At 45.9% G+C, this 15,535-nt stretch overlaps 1 protein-coding gene across 2 annotated transcripts in view; it reads right to left on the bottom strand.

Moving 5' to 3' along the window:
* rab27b (RAB27B, member RAS oncogene family) overlaps window positions 1–12,556 on the bottom strand; it is a 178,570-nt gene extending 166,014 nt beyond the window's left edge. The window contains exon 1 of one of the 2 annotated variants that reach the window (XM_067983695.1): window positions 12,465–12,556. The gene's annotated coding sequence lies outside the window, so the exon portion shown is untranslated. The other variant, XM_067983667.1, reaches the window with a different exon arrangement.
* Between the last annotated feature and the right edge of the window lie 2,979 nt (window positions 12,557–15,535).

Genomic DNA, 15,535 nt, shown 5'->3' with positions numbered 1-15,535 from the left:
GTGGATGTCCAAAAGGACTTAGGGGTTCAGGTACATAGATCATTGAAGTGTCATGAACAGGTGCAGAAAATAATCAAGAAGGCCAAAGGAATGCTGGCCTTTATATCTAGAGGACTAGAGTACAAGAGGGCAGAAGTTATGCTGCAGCTATACAAAACCCTGGTTAGACCGCACCTGCAGTACTGTGAGCAGTTCTGGGCACCACACCTTTGGAAGGACATATTGGCCTTGGAGGGAGTGCAGCGTAGGTTTACTAGAATGATACCAGGACTTCAAGGGTTAAGTTATGAGGAGAGATTACACAAATTGGGGTTGTATTCTCTGGAGTTTTGAAGGCTAAGGGGTGATCTGATCGAAGTTTATAAGATATTAAGGGGAATGGATAGGGTGGATAGAGAGAAACTATTTCCGCTGGTTGGGGATTCTAGGAGTAGGGGGCACAATCTAAAAATTAGAGCCAGACCTTTCAGGAGCAAGATTAGAAAACACTTCTACACACAAAGGGTGGTAGAAGTTTGGAACTCTCTTCCGCAAACGGCAATTGATACTAGCTCAATTGCTAAATTTAAATGTGAGATAGATAGCTTTTTGGCAACCAAAGGTATTAAGGGATATGGGCCAAAGGCAGGTATTTGGAGTTCGATCACAGATCAGCCATGATCTTATCAAATGGCGGAGCAGGCAGGAGGGGCTGAATGGCCTACTCCTGTTCCTATGTTCCGATGTTGGAACAACAGAGGGTGGCTCTACTTTAGGGAGAGGGCCACCAAAATGTTCTCTCTCTGAGCCTCCCCTGTAGTGCTCAATCCAAACAAGTGCACCAGTTGTATTATGGGGAGGTCCCATATACTTTAAATATTTCTGAAATCTTAATAAACCTCATTCGCATCTTGAGCATAGGCTCTCATCACTCCAGTCATTGGGTGGCAAGTATTGAGACATGCTATGTACATCGAGCACAGAGTAGGGCCTCAGCGCCAGACAATACAGGATGGTCGCCATAGCATTATCAGCACTGTTCCTTGGTGAGCCCTGAATTCTACATCTCATTGCATGTCTCAGCCGGCATGATGCCTAGCCCACAAGACTAGGATACCTGCAGGCTGCTGCTCAGAAGTTGATTTTTAAAAAAAAATTTGAATATGATTTAGATGCAAGAGGTGTTACACTTTGTTCTGCTCCCACTTCAATTCCCCGTTGTCCTAACTTAGGAGTTTGTTTGATTCATCAGGGAATGCTGAAACAAAAAGACTGCAAAGAATATTCCTTTTTCCTAATATAACATGGGATAGAGATGGGTCTTGGTCTCATTCTCTTCTCCCTCCACGTAGTCCTCGTTCATTTAGGACTGCAGGAAGCCAGTCCTGATGGGAAAAATGAAAGATACAAAGTAGTCGCATGAAGTGGGGAGATGGAAGAAAAAAAGGAGATAAAATTAGCAGAAAGACAATGTCAGGAATACTGTAGCTCTTTATGGCACAATAATGAAAATACAAGCAGTTAGAGAGGGCACTCAAACCTACGGCCCTGAAATTCTGTGACGGGTTCTACTGGTCTCCCACTGTAACTTCAGTCTCAGGTCTCTCGCCGACATTACTGGAGAATCCTTGTGGCAATTCAGAACCTAGGTATTTATAGCACATCATCTAGAGGTGTATCACTTTAATATGCACCACCCAGGAACAAAACAGTAAGGAAGATAAAACTACAATGGGCATTAATCACTAAAGGGCCAATCTTCCTTTCCCAGCGCTGAACGAAAGCAATGTGAGTGCAGCACACCAGTAGTGCACTGCACATGGAGCATGGTCACAGAGCCTGAACTTCTTGTCGGGCATAATTTAAATGATAGGACCACGCACCAGGTGATCCATTTAGATGGAAAATCATGTGGGGAGCATGCTGACCTCTGTATCTGAATTTCTGATATGTGGTACCGTCTTGCAAAACTCTACGTCGGGAGCATTAGTTTGGAAAATGTACCCCGTAGTTACATGAGTGTGGTTTTTATTTTTAGTTCATGAACAGCACCACAAGAGATCCATTATTCTATAGTAAAAGATTTAATATGTCACATTGCTAGACCTTGGGGCTGGCTGTTTGTGTTCCAGACTTGAATCCATTCCTGTTTCTTATCTTGTTTTCACAAATGTGAAGGAAAAAACTTCACTCAATGAAAATATGATAAGAAATAAAAGAGCTGCAACATACACACCACTTCCAAGGACTAACAAGGTGATCAGCGTCAACACTGGTCTTATCAGGCCCTGTATAAAAGGACACACAAAACCCAGTACAGAAGCATTATATGTGAAGTGGGGTATATTGAGATAGTGATGAGATGAAAGGAACCAGTTTCAATTCCAAGACTCTCTTGAGCTTTCCAATCTTATCTAGGATAGGATGGTGCAATTGACCTCAGCATCACTAACTAAGGAGGGGAAAGGACAATTGCCTAAGGATGCTCCTTTGGATTGCTTTCCATACAGTAGCCTAGTGGTTATGGTGCTGGATTTGCAACCCAGAAGTCATGAGTTCAACGGTAAGTTGTAAAAATGAATTCAAAAAATCCGGTAACTTGTGGGCTAGCACCAGAAAATGACCATGAAAGTTGCCAGATTGCCATAAACACCCAACTGGTTTGCTAATGTCATACAGGGAACCTACCACCCTTACCTAGTCTGACCTACACTATGTGGTTAACTCTTAATGCCCTCATGGCAACTACAAGTGGGCAATAAATACCGTCTTGCCACATCGCAAGATTACATTTTAAAAAATAACTTTGTTTCCTGAAGTCTGTATGCAGACCTGCAATCCCATTGTTATATATAAATAGGAGTGTGCCTTTTTGGCCCAACAAGCCTGCTCAGCCAAGCTGTGGTTGCTCCAGTCATAATCTTTTAGAAGACTGGCAGATATTTTTATTCCCTTGCCAATTTTCTCCTCTCCTGAAGATGTTCACTCCGTGCTGGGCTACGGTTCCATGGGTGCCGTGCACTCTCCAATATCTTGCCCAAGTAACCATTATCCACATGGTAACCCTGACAGTGAGTTCCAATAGGCTCGGCAGAGCCAAACCCAATCCTGTCCTCAGCTCACATCCACACAACTGCATTTCCAGATAGACATCAGGATTAGAAACCCCAACTAATTTTCTGCTCCCTAACCCAAAGGCACTTAGACAGATCATAGCTGCATTGGATTAAGGAGTGGAAAAGTGGCACAATTTCAGATTATACTGAACATAGGAGAAAGCGAGAGCTTTTTTTTCCTCAAAAAAAATTAGGGTACAATATTCTATCACAGTGTAGGTGTTAACTTTGATGAACATTGAAATTGCTGACAGTGATCTGCAGAGCTCAAGCTTTCCTGAGGATTCCTATTCTGTCGATTTTTGCAGCCCCTTTTATTGCTTGTTGCTTGCTGCAACACATTGGAGTCCGGGTTCAATATGAACATAAGAACATATGAATTAAGAGCAGGAGTAGGCCATTCAGCACCTCGAGCCTGCTCTGTCATTTGATAAGATCATGGCTGATCTGATTGTGACCTCAACCCTACTTTCCCATCCACCTACGATAATCTTTGACTCCCTTGTTAATCAGGAATCTATCAAACTCAGCCTTAAAAATATTCAATGACCCTGCCTCCACCGCTCTCTGGGGAAGGGAGTTCCACAGACTCTCAACCCTCTGAGAGAAAAAATTTCTCCTCATCTCCGTCTTAAATGGGAGACCCCTTATTTTCAAAATGTGGCCCCGAGTTCGAGTCTCTCCCACAAGGGGAAATATCTCTGCCATATCTACCCCTTCTACTCACCTCAGGATCTTATATGTTTCAATAAGATCACCTCTCATTCTTCTAAACTCCAGTGTATACAGGCCCAACTTGTCCAACCTTTCTTCATAAGAATCATACCTTTCAGCCAACGTCCCAGACTCTTCCATCACCATCCCTGGGTATGTCCTGTCCCACCAGCAGGACAGACCCACCAGAGGTGGCGGTACAGTGATATACAGTCAGGAGGGAGCGGCACTGGGAGTCCTCAACATTGACTCTGGACCCCATGAAATCTCATGGCATCAGGTCAAATATGGGCAAGGAAACCTCCTGCTGATTACCACCTACCGTCCTCCCTCAGCTGATGAATCAGCCGTCCTCCATGTTGAACACCACTTGGAGGAAGCACTAAGGGTAGCAAGGGCACAGAATGTACTCTGGGTGGGGGACTTCAATGTCCATCACCAAGAGTGGCTCGGTAGCACCACCACTGACCGAGCTGGCCGAGTCCTGAAGGATATAGCTGCCAGACTGGGCCTGCGGCAGGTGGTGAGCGAACCAACATGAGGGAAAAACTTACTTGACCTCGTCCTCACCAATCTACCTGTCGCAGATGCAATTGTCCATGACAGTATTGGTAGGAGTGACCACCACACAGTCCTCGTGGAGATGAAGTCCCGTCTTCGCACTGAGGACATCATCCAACGTGTTGTGTGGCACTACCACCGTGCTAAATGGGATAGATTCAGAACAGATCTAGCAGCTCAAAACAGGGCATCCATGAGGCACTGTGGGCCATCAGCAGCAGCAGAATTGTATTCCAGCACAATCTGTAACCTCATGGCCCGGCATATTCCTCACTCTACCATTACCAACAAGCCAGGGGATCAACCCTGGTTCAATGAGGAGTGTAGAAGAGCATGCCAGGAGCAGCACCAGGTGTACCTAAAAATGAGGTGCCAACCTGGTGAAGCTGCAACTCAGGACTGCATGCATGCTAAACAGCGGAAGCAACATGCTATAGACAGAGCTAAGCGATTCCACAACCAACGGATCAGATCAAAGCTCTGCAGGCCTGCCACATCCAGTCATGAATGGTGGTGGACAATTAAACAACTAACGGGAGGAGGAGGCTCTGCAAACATCCCCATCCTCAATGATGGCGGAGTCCAGCACGTGAGTGCAAAAGACAAGGCTGAAGCGTTTGCAACCATCTTCAGCCAGAAGTGCCGAGTGGATGATCCATCTCGGCCTCCTCCCAATATCCCCACCATCACAGAAGCCAGTCTTCAGCCAATTCAATTCACTCCACGTGATATCAAGAAACAGCTGAGTGCACTGGATACAGCAAAGGCTATGGGCCCCGACAACATCCCGGCTTTGGTGCTGAAGACTTCTGCTCCAGAACTAGCTGCGCCTCTAGCCAAGCTGTTCCAGTACAGCTACAACACTGGCATCCACCCGACAATGTGGAAAATTGCCCAGGTATGTCCTGCCCACAAAAAGCAGGACAAATCCAATCTGGCCAATTACCGCCCCATCAGTCTACTCTCAATCATCAGCAAAGTGATGGAAGGTGTCGTCGACAGTGCTATCAAGCGGCACTTACTCACCAATAACCTGCTCACCGATGCTCAGTTTGGCTTACGTCAAGACCACTCGGCTCCAGACCTCATTACAGCCTTGGTCCAAACATGGACAAAAGAGCTGAATTCCAGAGGTGAGGTGAGAGTGACTGCCCTTGACATCAAGGCAGCATTTGACCGAGTCTGGCATCAAGGAGCCCTAGTAAAATTGAAGTCAATGGGAATCAGGGGGAAAACTCTCCAGTGGCTGGGGTCATACCTAGCACAAAGGAAGATGATAGTGGTTGTTGGTGGCCAATCATCTCAGCCCCAGGACATTGCTGCAGGACTTCCTCAAGGCAGTGTCCTAGGCCCAACCATCTTCAGCTGCTTCATCAATGACCTTCCCTCCATCATAAGGTCAGAAATGGGGATGTTCGCTGATGATTACACAGTGTTCAGTTCCATTCGCAACCCCTCAAATAATGAAGCAGTCCGAGCCCGCATGCAGCAAGACCTGGACAACATCCAGGCTTGGGCTCATAAGTAGCAAGTAACATTCGCGCCAGAAAAGTGCCAGGCAATGACTATCTCCAACAAGAGAGAGTCTAACCACCTCCCCTTGACATTCAACGGCATTACCATCGCCGAATCCCCCACCATCAATATCCTGGGGGGTCACCATTGACCAGAAACTTAACTGGACCAGCCATATAAATACTGTGGCTACAAGAGCAGGCCAGAGGCTGGGTATTCTGCGGTGAGTGACTCACCTCCTGACTCCCCAAAGCCTTTCCACCATCTACAAGGCACAAGTCAGGAGTGTGATGGAATAATCTCCACTTGCCTGGATGAGTGCAACTCCAACAACACTCAAGAAGCTCGACACCATCCAGGACAAAACAGCCAGCTTGATTGGCACCCCATACACCACCCTAAACATTCACTCCCTTCACCACCGGCGCACCGTGGCTGCAGTGTGTACCATCCATAGGATGCACTGCAGCAACTCGCCAAGGCTTCTTCGACAGCACCTCCCAAACCGGCGACCTCTACCACCTAGAAGGACAAGAGCAACAGGCGCATGGGAACAACACCACCTGCACGTTCCCCGCCAAGTCACACACCATCCCGACTTGGAAATATATCGCTGTTCCTTCATCGTCGCTGAGTCAAAATCCTGGAACTCTCTTCCTAACAGCACTGTGGGAGAACCTTCACCACATGGACTGCAGCGGTTCAAGAAGGCGGCTCACCACCATCTTCTCAAGGGAAAATAGGGATGGGCAATAAATGCCCGCCTCGCCAGCGAAGCCCACATCCCATGAACAAATAAAAAAAAAACCCTCATCCCAAGAATCATTCGAGTGAACCTTCTCTGAACCGCCTCCAAAGCCAAGTGAAGAAGTTAATTGCTTTTGAATTGAGGAGTTACTAACCCATATCACATAAAGTGATGTCTTCACAAACAAACTTAAATGAGAAGGAAATTCGTCATTAATTAAAATCATTGGATTGGAGTTTCCTCAGAGCTGCTCTCACTCCGCCACCGTAACTATGCCGGAAGTGTGGTGGAGTGCCTGTACACACAATGCACTTTCGGCAGAGTTATGGTAACGGAACGGGAGCAGCTCCAAGGAAATCCTTGGGCATTGCATTTTCATTAACTAAAATACATTTCTTACAGAAATAATACTAAGACTAAATTTGAAACAGAGACAAAAACTAAGGTATTTTCTAGAACTAAAAACTGGTCCATAAACTATAACTTTTGGAACAGATTTTGGAAATTGTAATTTGTTGCACTTCAAGCCCTAGTTTATTATTAATCAATATTTGTATGACCCTGTGAATTTTGGGATAGTGCAACAATTTGTAGAAAGCTAAATCTGGTAAAAGTTCCTGACAGGAATAGAATGAAAACATGAAAGCTATGACAAAAATTTGTGATCAAAAAAATTAGATTAAACCAGAACGAAATTTCTTCCAAAGATTGTAAATAAATAAGACCACAACTTGAAGTCCACGGGCAAGACTGGAGCTGAAATTAAAACTGTTTCTAGCACTAAGTGGATTGGCAACACACAGTCCATCTTCCTCCAGAGAGTTACTGACTTGCAAATAACTGGCACAGACACAATAAACCAAATAGCCTACTTCTGTGCTCTAAACTTGTATGGTTCTTCTCAGCACTGATGAGAGCATGCCTTCTGTTCTCTCTGTAATTCAGTCTATATGTGCAGTAATTCAGTCACCACTTGTCTTTCAAAAAGTTAAAACACTCCATAAATAGTTATGACAATACCTATCATGCATCAAAATGCAATGCAACCATACAGGGAAAGATTTCAGGGGGTATAAAAACAGAAAATGCTGAAGTACTCAGCAGGTCAGGCAGCATCTGTGGAGAGAGAGCATCTGTTCTCTCTCCACAGATGCTGCCTGACCTGCTGAGTATTTCCAGCATCCATAGTACTTTGCTTTTGTTTTAAAGATCTCATGGTAACGGATATTATTTTGTGTCACAATGACCATTTCTTCCAAATCTTCATAAGCTTTTACAGAAACGTACTGCACTGTACTTTATTCCAGTGTTTTATTTCTTTGACAAACATGAAACCTTTTCGTCCAGCAGAGATATTTTTAATTTGTTCCCCCTCCCCATCATTTCTGTACATTTCAGAGTCATAGACAATCTGCCAATCCCAAGTTACATGGCCAGTGGAGAGGAAAGGAAAGAACTTGCATTTATATAACACCTTTCACAATCTCAGGATGTCCCAAAGTGGGGGATGAAGTACAGCCAATGAAGTACTTTTGAAGTGTAGTTACTGTTATAATGTAGGAAACATGTCAGCTAATTTACATTCAGCAAGATCCCACAAACATCAATGAGATAATACCATATAATCTGTTTTAGTGATGTTGGTTGAGGGATAAATAAGGCCAGGACACCAGGAGAACTCTGCTCTTCTTCGAATAGTGCCATGGGATCTTTTACGTCCACCTGAGAGGGCAGACAGGGCCTTCGTTTAACATCTCATCCGAAAGACAACACCTCCAACTCCCTCATTACTGTACTGAAGTGTCAAGCTGGATTATATGCTCAGGTCTCTGGTGTGGAATGTGAACCCACAACCTTCCTACTCAAAGGCAAGAGTGCTACCATTGAGCCAAGACTTCTGTTGTCAAACCCATTGATTAATAAAGCTCAAATCACAATTTCATTACAGGAAGTTGCCATTGATCACTGTCCATCAACATGCTTTGCAGTGAAAAAATTACTAATTTTGTAAATTATAATAAGGTGGTGATTAAATGATCGAAGAGCGAGGTAGATTAACTTATATTTCTTTTATTCATTCTCAGGATGTGGGCATTGTCGGCAAGGCTCATCTCTAGTTGCCCTGAGTAGGAGAGGGTGGTCAGGCGACGGGGGCCGTGAACCCGCTGCAGGCGACGGGGGCCGTGAACCCGCTGCAGGCGACGGGGGCCGTGAACCCGCTGCAGGCGACGGGGGCCGTAAACCCGCTACAGGCGACGGGGGCCGTGAACCTCTACAGACGATGGTGGCCGTGAACCTCTACAGACGACGGTGGCCGTGAACCGCTACAGGAGATGGTGGCCGTGGACCGCTACAGACGACGGTGGCCGTGAACCGCTACAGGAGATGGTGGCCGTGGACCGCTACAGACGATGGTGGCCGTGAACCGCTACAGACGATGGTGGCCGTGGACTGCTACAGGAGATGGTGGCCGTGGACCGCTACAGACGATGGTGGCCGTGGACCTCTACAGGAGATGGTGGCCGTGAACCTCTACAGACGATGGTGGCCGTGGACCGCTACAGGCGACGGGGGCCGTGGACCACTACAGGAGATGGTGGCCGTGGACCTCTACAGACGATGGTGGCCGTGAACCCGCTGCAGGCGACGGGGGCCGTGAACCGCGACAGACGACGGGGGCCGTGAACCGCTACAGACGACGGGGGCCGTGAACCGCTACAGACGACGGGGGCCGTGAACCGCTACAGGCGACGGGGGCCGTGAACCGCTACAGACGACGGTGGCCGTGGACCGTTACAGGAGATGGTGGCCGTGAACCTCTACAGACGATGGTGGCCGTGAACCGCTACAGACGATGGTGGCCGTGAACCTCTACAGACGATGGTGGCCGTGAACCGCTACAGACGACGGTGGCCGTGAACCCGCTGCAGGCGACGGGGGCCGTGAACCGCGACAGACGACGGGGGCCGTGAACCGCTACAGACGACGGGGGCCGTGAACCGCTACAGACGACGGGGGCCGTGAACCTCTACAGGCGACGGGGGCCGTGAACCGCTACAGACGACGGTGGCCGTGGACCGTTACAGGAGATGGTGGCCGTGAACCTCTACAGACGATGGTGGCCGTGAACCTCTACAGACGATGGTGGCCGTGAACCGCTACAGACGATGGTGGCCGTGAACCTCTACAGACGATGGTGGCCGTGAACCGCTACAGACGACGGGGGCCGTGGACCGCTACAGGCGACGGGGGCCGTGGACCGCTACAGGAGATGGTGGCCGTGGACCGCTACAGACGATGGTGGCCGTGAACCGCTACAGACGATGGTGGCCGTGGACCTCTACAGGCGACGGGGGCCGTGAACCTCTACAGGCGACGAGGGCCGTGAACCGCTACAGACGACGGGGGCCGTGGACCGCTACAGGAGATGGTGGCCGTGGACCGCTACAGACGATGGTGGCCGTGGACCGCTACAGGAGATGGTGGCCGTGGACCGCTACAGACGATGGTGGCCGTGAACCTCTACAGACGATGGTGGCCGTGAACCTCTACAGACGACGGTGGTCGTGAACCGCTACAGACGACGGTGGCCGTGAACCGCTACAGGAGATGGTGGCCGTGAACCGCTACAGGAGATGGTGGCCGTGAACCTCCACAGGCGATGGTGGCCGTGAACCTCCACAGGAGATGGTGGCCGTGCACCGCCACAGGAGATGGTGGCCGTGAACCGCCACAGGCGATGGTGGCCGTGAACCGCCACAGGAGATGGTGGCCGTGAACCTCCACAGGCGATGGTGGCCGTGAACCGCCACAGGCGATGGTGGCCGTGAACCTCTACAGGAGATGGTGGCCGTGAACCTCTACAGTCCCACAATGCTGTTAAGTAGGGAGTTCCAGAATTTTGATGCAGCATTTAAGCAACAGCAAGAGAATTACTAACTGAGCCAAGCTGACACTCACGGAAAAGGAAGGCCAGCAACAGGAGGGGGTTGTCAGCCTATTTCTGCTGCACTGCAGCAAAAAGAGGTCCACTTCAGTAATGGACACCACAGAATATGCTGAATGCTTTGGGCGTTAGCAGGGTTTACATGCATAGCAAACCTAATGGTACGAATTCTACTTCACACTAACCAGCTGTGGATCTTACCAGAGTGTGGTAAACATAGTAACATGGACACTGCTTGGGAGTTCTGAGTTTTAAGGTTTCTCTTTGGCTTACAGTAAAATCCAAAGCAATGTTCTTTAGATACTAGGGTAGTGGGGGTTACAGTATTAGAGGGGTTACATATAGAACACCAGATTGATGCAAAGCATGGGTACAATTTCCTTTTATTCGTGGGGAGGTGGGAAAAAGGAGTGGGGAGTAGAACTAGCATCCTTTGCCAAGTCCAAAACCAGGCAGAGGGGGCAGTGGTCAGATCATGACTTGACTTCTAAAACTTGCTGTGATGTGAATGAAAACATACTGAAACCCTTAGTGCCTAATGTTGCATATCAAAACATATCAAGTGGAAAAAATAACTCCTTTAAAAATAAATACAAAACGTTGGTGTCTGGTTTACATTTTAGAAATATCCAGACTGCCAGGTCCAAAAACCAGACAGGTGTTAAACCTGAGTAAAGGGGAGAGAGGAAAACGTTTTCAAATTATACCCCATTTAAAAAGAGTCTTACTGGGATCAGGATGACACATCTACCAATGGAAGATTGGAACCAAATCAAGCCTCTGTGCTGGACTTGGTAATCTGACACCTAAGGTCCACAGCTCTGCTCAGTACATGAGCCCAGGGCCTGTATTCTTCCCTCACTCTCTCTCTGCAAGTCAATTAATTGATTGCCCCATCTGGATAACCAGGAGGAAGCTCCCTAATGCTTCATGCTGATAGGCTGCCTGGGTTTAGCTGGTTAAACTTCAGTGGTCCTTCTTTACACATTTGTAATCCCTAATCCTTAGCTGTTGCCAAACTTCTTTCCTACATTACAACAGTGAGGACACTTCTTCTGTACTTAATTGGCTGTAAAGCGCTTTAGGACGTCCTGAGGTCGTGAAAGGCGTTATACAAATGCAAGTCTTTCTTTTTTCTTATTAACCTCTGTGGACTTGGGTAAGTGGCATGTGTCCCTACATGGAGAGGGAGTATTGACCACATCGATCAAAAATGCAAGGATATTTTTCAGTAGCTTTATTTGAAATCTCAAACATGGTGTTGGGTCTCCCTGCGTCAAACACCTGGCCAAAAGAAGCCTTTAAGAGACCACGGCAAAGGAACACAAACTTTAGAAAGGGTGCATCCAGGACAGCAGTTAGTCACATACAACACTCCAGTGAGTTAAAATATACAAGAAAAACAGAGGTTAGGATATAAAACGCGAATAAGGAGAATCTCAATAGACCTTCTGGGCAAATACATCACAACTTGTTCAGCCAACTATTTACACGGAAATGCAAAACGAATAATTGAAAAAAAGCTTAATAATGGGATCTTGATAAAAACAAAACGCTGGAACAAGCCCATAAACAAAAATATATATTTATTTTAAAAGTGTCATCTACCGAAATGCACGGAAATCTACTTACTTCGCACTGCTGTAAAGCAGGGTTAGCCTTCTTTAAAAAAAAAACAAATAACTAGCCCATTCCTTTGCTTGTCTTCAGCACCGATCTGATCAAACACAATTGACGGGTTCTCATCCAGCTTTTGCACCGTTTACTACACCGACACACAGAGAGAGAGAGAGAGAGACTGACAATCTCCTCGTTCCGGCCAAGTCAGCTCAGAAACAGAAAATGTGAACACAAAACGGATACAAGTAGAAGAAGACGATCTTACTGCCTTGCAGATTCCTCCTGCTCGTAATGTCCTAGAGACCGATCGCAGCAGCTCCGCGCTGGTGACAGGCTCCTCCACCCTGGAGATGGAGCAGGATCGCGACCCTCCAGGTCCTAACGCTGATGCTGTTACAGCAGCAACAACAAAAACCACCCTCTTTTCTCCTCCAAGTATATATTTAGAAGAATCATTCAATCTGTGAAATAAAATATATTTTAAACGCAGTTTGTGTGAGGGGGAAAATAACACTTTGTATTAAGAATATATTTTTGCACTATGCTCAAGAAGTGTCATTTTATTATTTCCCTAGTGACCAAGGCAGGATCAAGTTGAACAAAGCTTTCGTACCACTTCCCTAATCTGCTAATGCATCCAAAGGAGGGCTTTTAAACCTAGTTCTTATTTAACAAAGCAAACGTGTGACGTTAAAGGGATATGGGCTTTAGAAAAGAAAATGTTTGCAAATACAAAAGACAATAATGTACATACTATGCAGAGGCATGTCATTGCTCTTTATTTATCATCTTGATCAAAATAGCACGCAGTTCCTCTATTTCTTTTCAAAAAAATATTTTTTTAAATTAGAAAGGCAATTCCTCTTTCACAACCCTCGCTAGGTGTTTAACTTTAATAATGAGACATGGCGAGTTTGAAAGATTGGCTTTGGATGTGGTGGTGGGTGGGGGTGTTGACGTGCAAGGTGAGATTGAGTGAGGATAGACGGGCAGAGACGTGGGAAGAGGGTATTTGGGTGCAATTTGAAATCATCATGATTAGTCAAGGTGCACAAACTGAGTGAGGAAAACGGAAGAGATTTTGGTGAGGGCTTTCACCAACTTCTTCCTTGATGCGGTAAATTTGCTGCATTTATTTTTTATTTTTGCTCCTGTTCGGTTGCCTTAGATTGGGTGATGTTGTGAACTCCTGACACTTTGGTTTAAGAAAGACTTGGCAGAATGAAAATACAGCACAAATTAAGGAGGCATGTCATTTATTTCTGTCATATTTACAATAATTTAAACCACGACTGCTTTACATGGGAATATAATGCTCTTAATCTTCAAGATACAGTGAATATAATTTTTTATGGATCCTTTGGAGTTTCTTTCCAAGATCTCTCTTGTTTCATGTTCACGTTCACCCTCCACATACTCTCTGAGTCACACAACTTTTAAAAAGGGCAAAAGGCCCGTTTCTCCAATAAACCCACCTCCTTTTTGATATCACTTCACCTCCCTGCTTCTTCGCAGATCCCTTTACTTTCCTTTTCCCAGACTCATATCTCTTCAATTCTTTTACACTATTTGCTTCGGTAGTCTTCCTTGGTCATTTATTCCACAACCCAAATTTGACAAATTCATGCTCCTGGCATGGAACTTCACATGGCGGGAATGCATTTTAGGAATTTGGCAGGGAGATCAGTGGGCCCTGCAGGATTTTCCATCCTTTCATTTTAATGGGTAGGAAGTCCTGCTGGAATCTGTTGATCTCCATTCCTGATGCACTCTCTGCGCACAAAATCACGCCAGGATTGCAAATTCATAAAATCGACTCTCATACGATCTTTACCCTCTGTGTGAAATACTTTTGCCTGAATTGCCTATCTACTTTTAATTTACTTATTTTAAAATTATATCCCCTGGTCTTCTTTAAAAAAAATTCTTGATTGTGTGTTTTCATGAAATGAAAAAAAAAATTAATCAATTGAATACCAATGAGATTAGTACTAAAATATCGCTGAACAATAAGGGTGTGATTGGATTAACAACAAAATTAAGTATCAGAAACACATGCATTGGATGAATATAGTCTCTGGTTGAAGGCTGACCAATTCTATACAGTAATTGAAGCTGACTACTAGAGTTCGGATTACCCAAGGTCTGCACCCGTCTATTCCAGGAGAGGATTGACTAGGCCTATATTCACTAGAGTTTAGAAGAATGAGAGGTGATCTCATCGAAACATATAAAATTCTAACAGGACTAGACAGACTGGATGCAGGGAGGATGTTCCCGATGGCTGGGGAGTCCAGAACCAGGGGTCACAGTCTCAGGATACGGGGTGTGCCATTCAGAACCGAGTGGAGGAGAAACTTCTTCACTCAGAGGGTGGTGAACCTGTGGAATTCTTTACCACAGAAGGCTATGGAGGCCAAGTCATTAGATGTATTCAAGAAGGAGATAGATATATTTCTTAATGCTAACGGGATCAAGGGATATGGGGTAAAAGCGGGAACAGGGTACTGAGTTAGACGATCAGCCATGATCATTTTGAATGGCGGAGCAGGCCCGAAGGACCGAATGGCCTACTCTCGCTCCTGTTTTCTATGTTTCTAGGATAGAAATATTAACAGAACTGTTTGGGTAGGGGAAGAAATTTACAAATAAATTTTCCACTTGCATACTCATAATGCAGAGTATCACCTGCTGGAAGTTCATAGCAAGAAATTGTGTGTGCGCAGCTAATGGTTAGCTCCCAGTTAACTTTAATGGGTAGAAAATTGTGGGCAACACTCCACTCCGTGAGAGTGTTAGTAGAAAAGTTATCCTTTAGTGCTCTTTAAGTAGGGGATCAATAGGTGGGGGAAGGGGCAGGTAGTCCATGATAGGGTAATCATGCATGCATTGTCAATGAAGCATGCTTGGCCCAGATGTCCTTTCCTCATTCTAGATTTCTTATGTTCTTCTTCTTCTTCACCAACCAGAGGAGTGGGACTAATTGGACAGCTCTTTCAAAGAGCCAGCACAGGCATGATGTGCCGAATGGCCTCCTCCTGTGCTATAACATATTATGCTACAACCATGAACTCTTTTGAGGAGTGAAGACATAGCTACTTACCTACCCTTAAATAACAGGCCAAGAAATGCCGACATTACTCATAATACTCTAGGAAAGGAATTTGACCAGATGAAGATGCAGGGAGTGCAGAATTTTGTCCCCATGCTTTTGAACCTTCTCTTAGTGTGAACAATTTCTCTGGATCGCCTTTATCAATCTCATTGATAAAAGCGAGATAGGTCTTCCCTGCAATGGTAAAATGTTCAATTGACAAAGGAGGTTCCTCAAACATG

Source organism: Heptranchias perlo, chromosome 1 (genome assembly GCF_035084215.1).
Source record: "Heptranchias perlo isolate sHepPer1 chromosome 1, sHepPer1.hap1, whole genome shotgun sequence".
Classification (NCBI taxonomy): domain Eukaryota; kingdom Metazoa; phylum Chordata; class Chondrichthyes; order Hexanchiformes; family Hexanchidae; genus Heptranchias; species Heptranchias perlo.
Note: the sequence above shows the minus strand (reverse complement) of the source record. Positions and strands in the feature narration are given on the sequence as shown.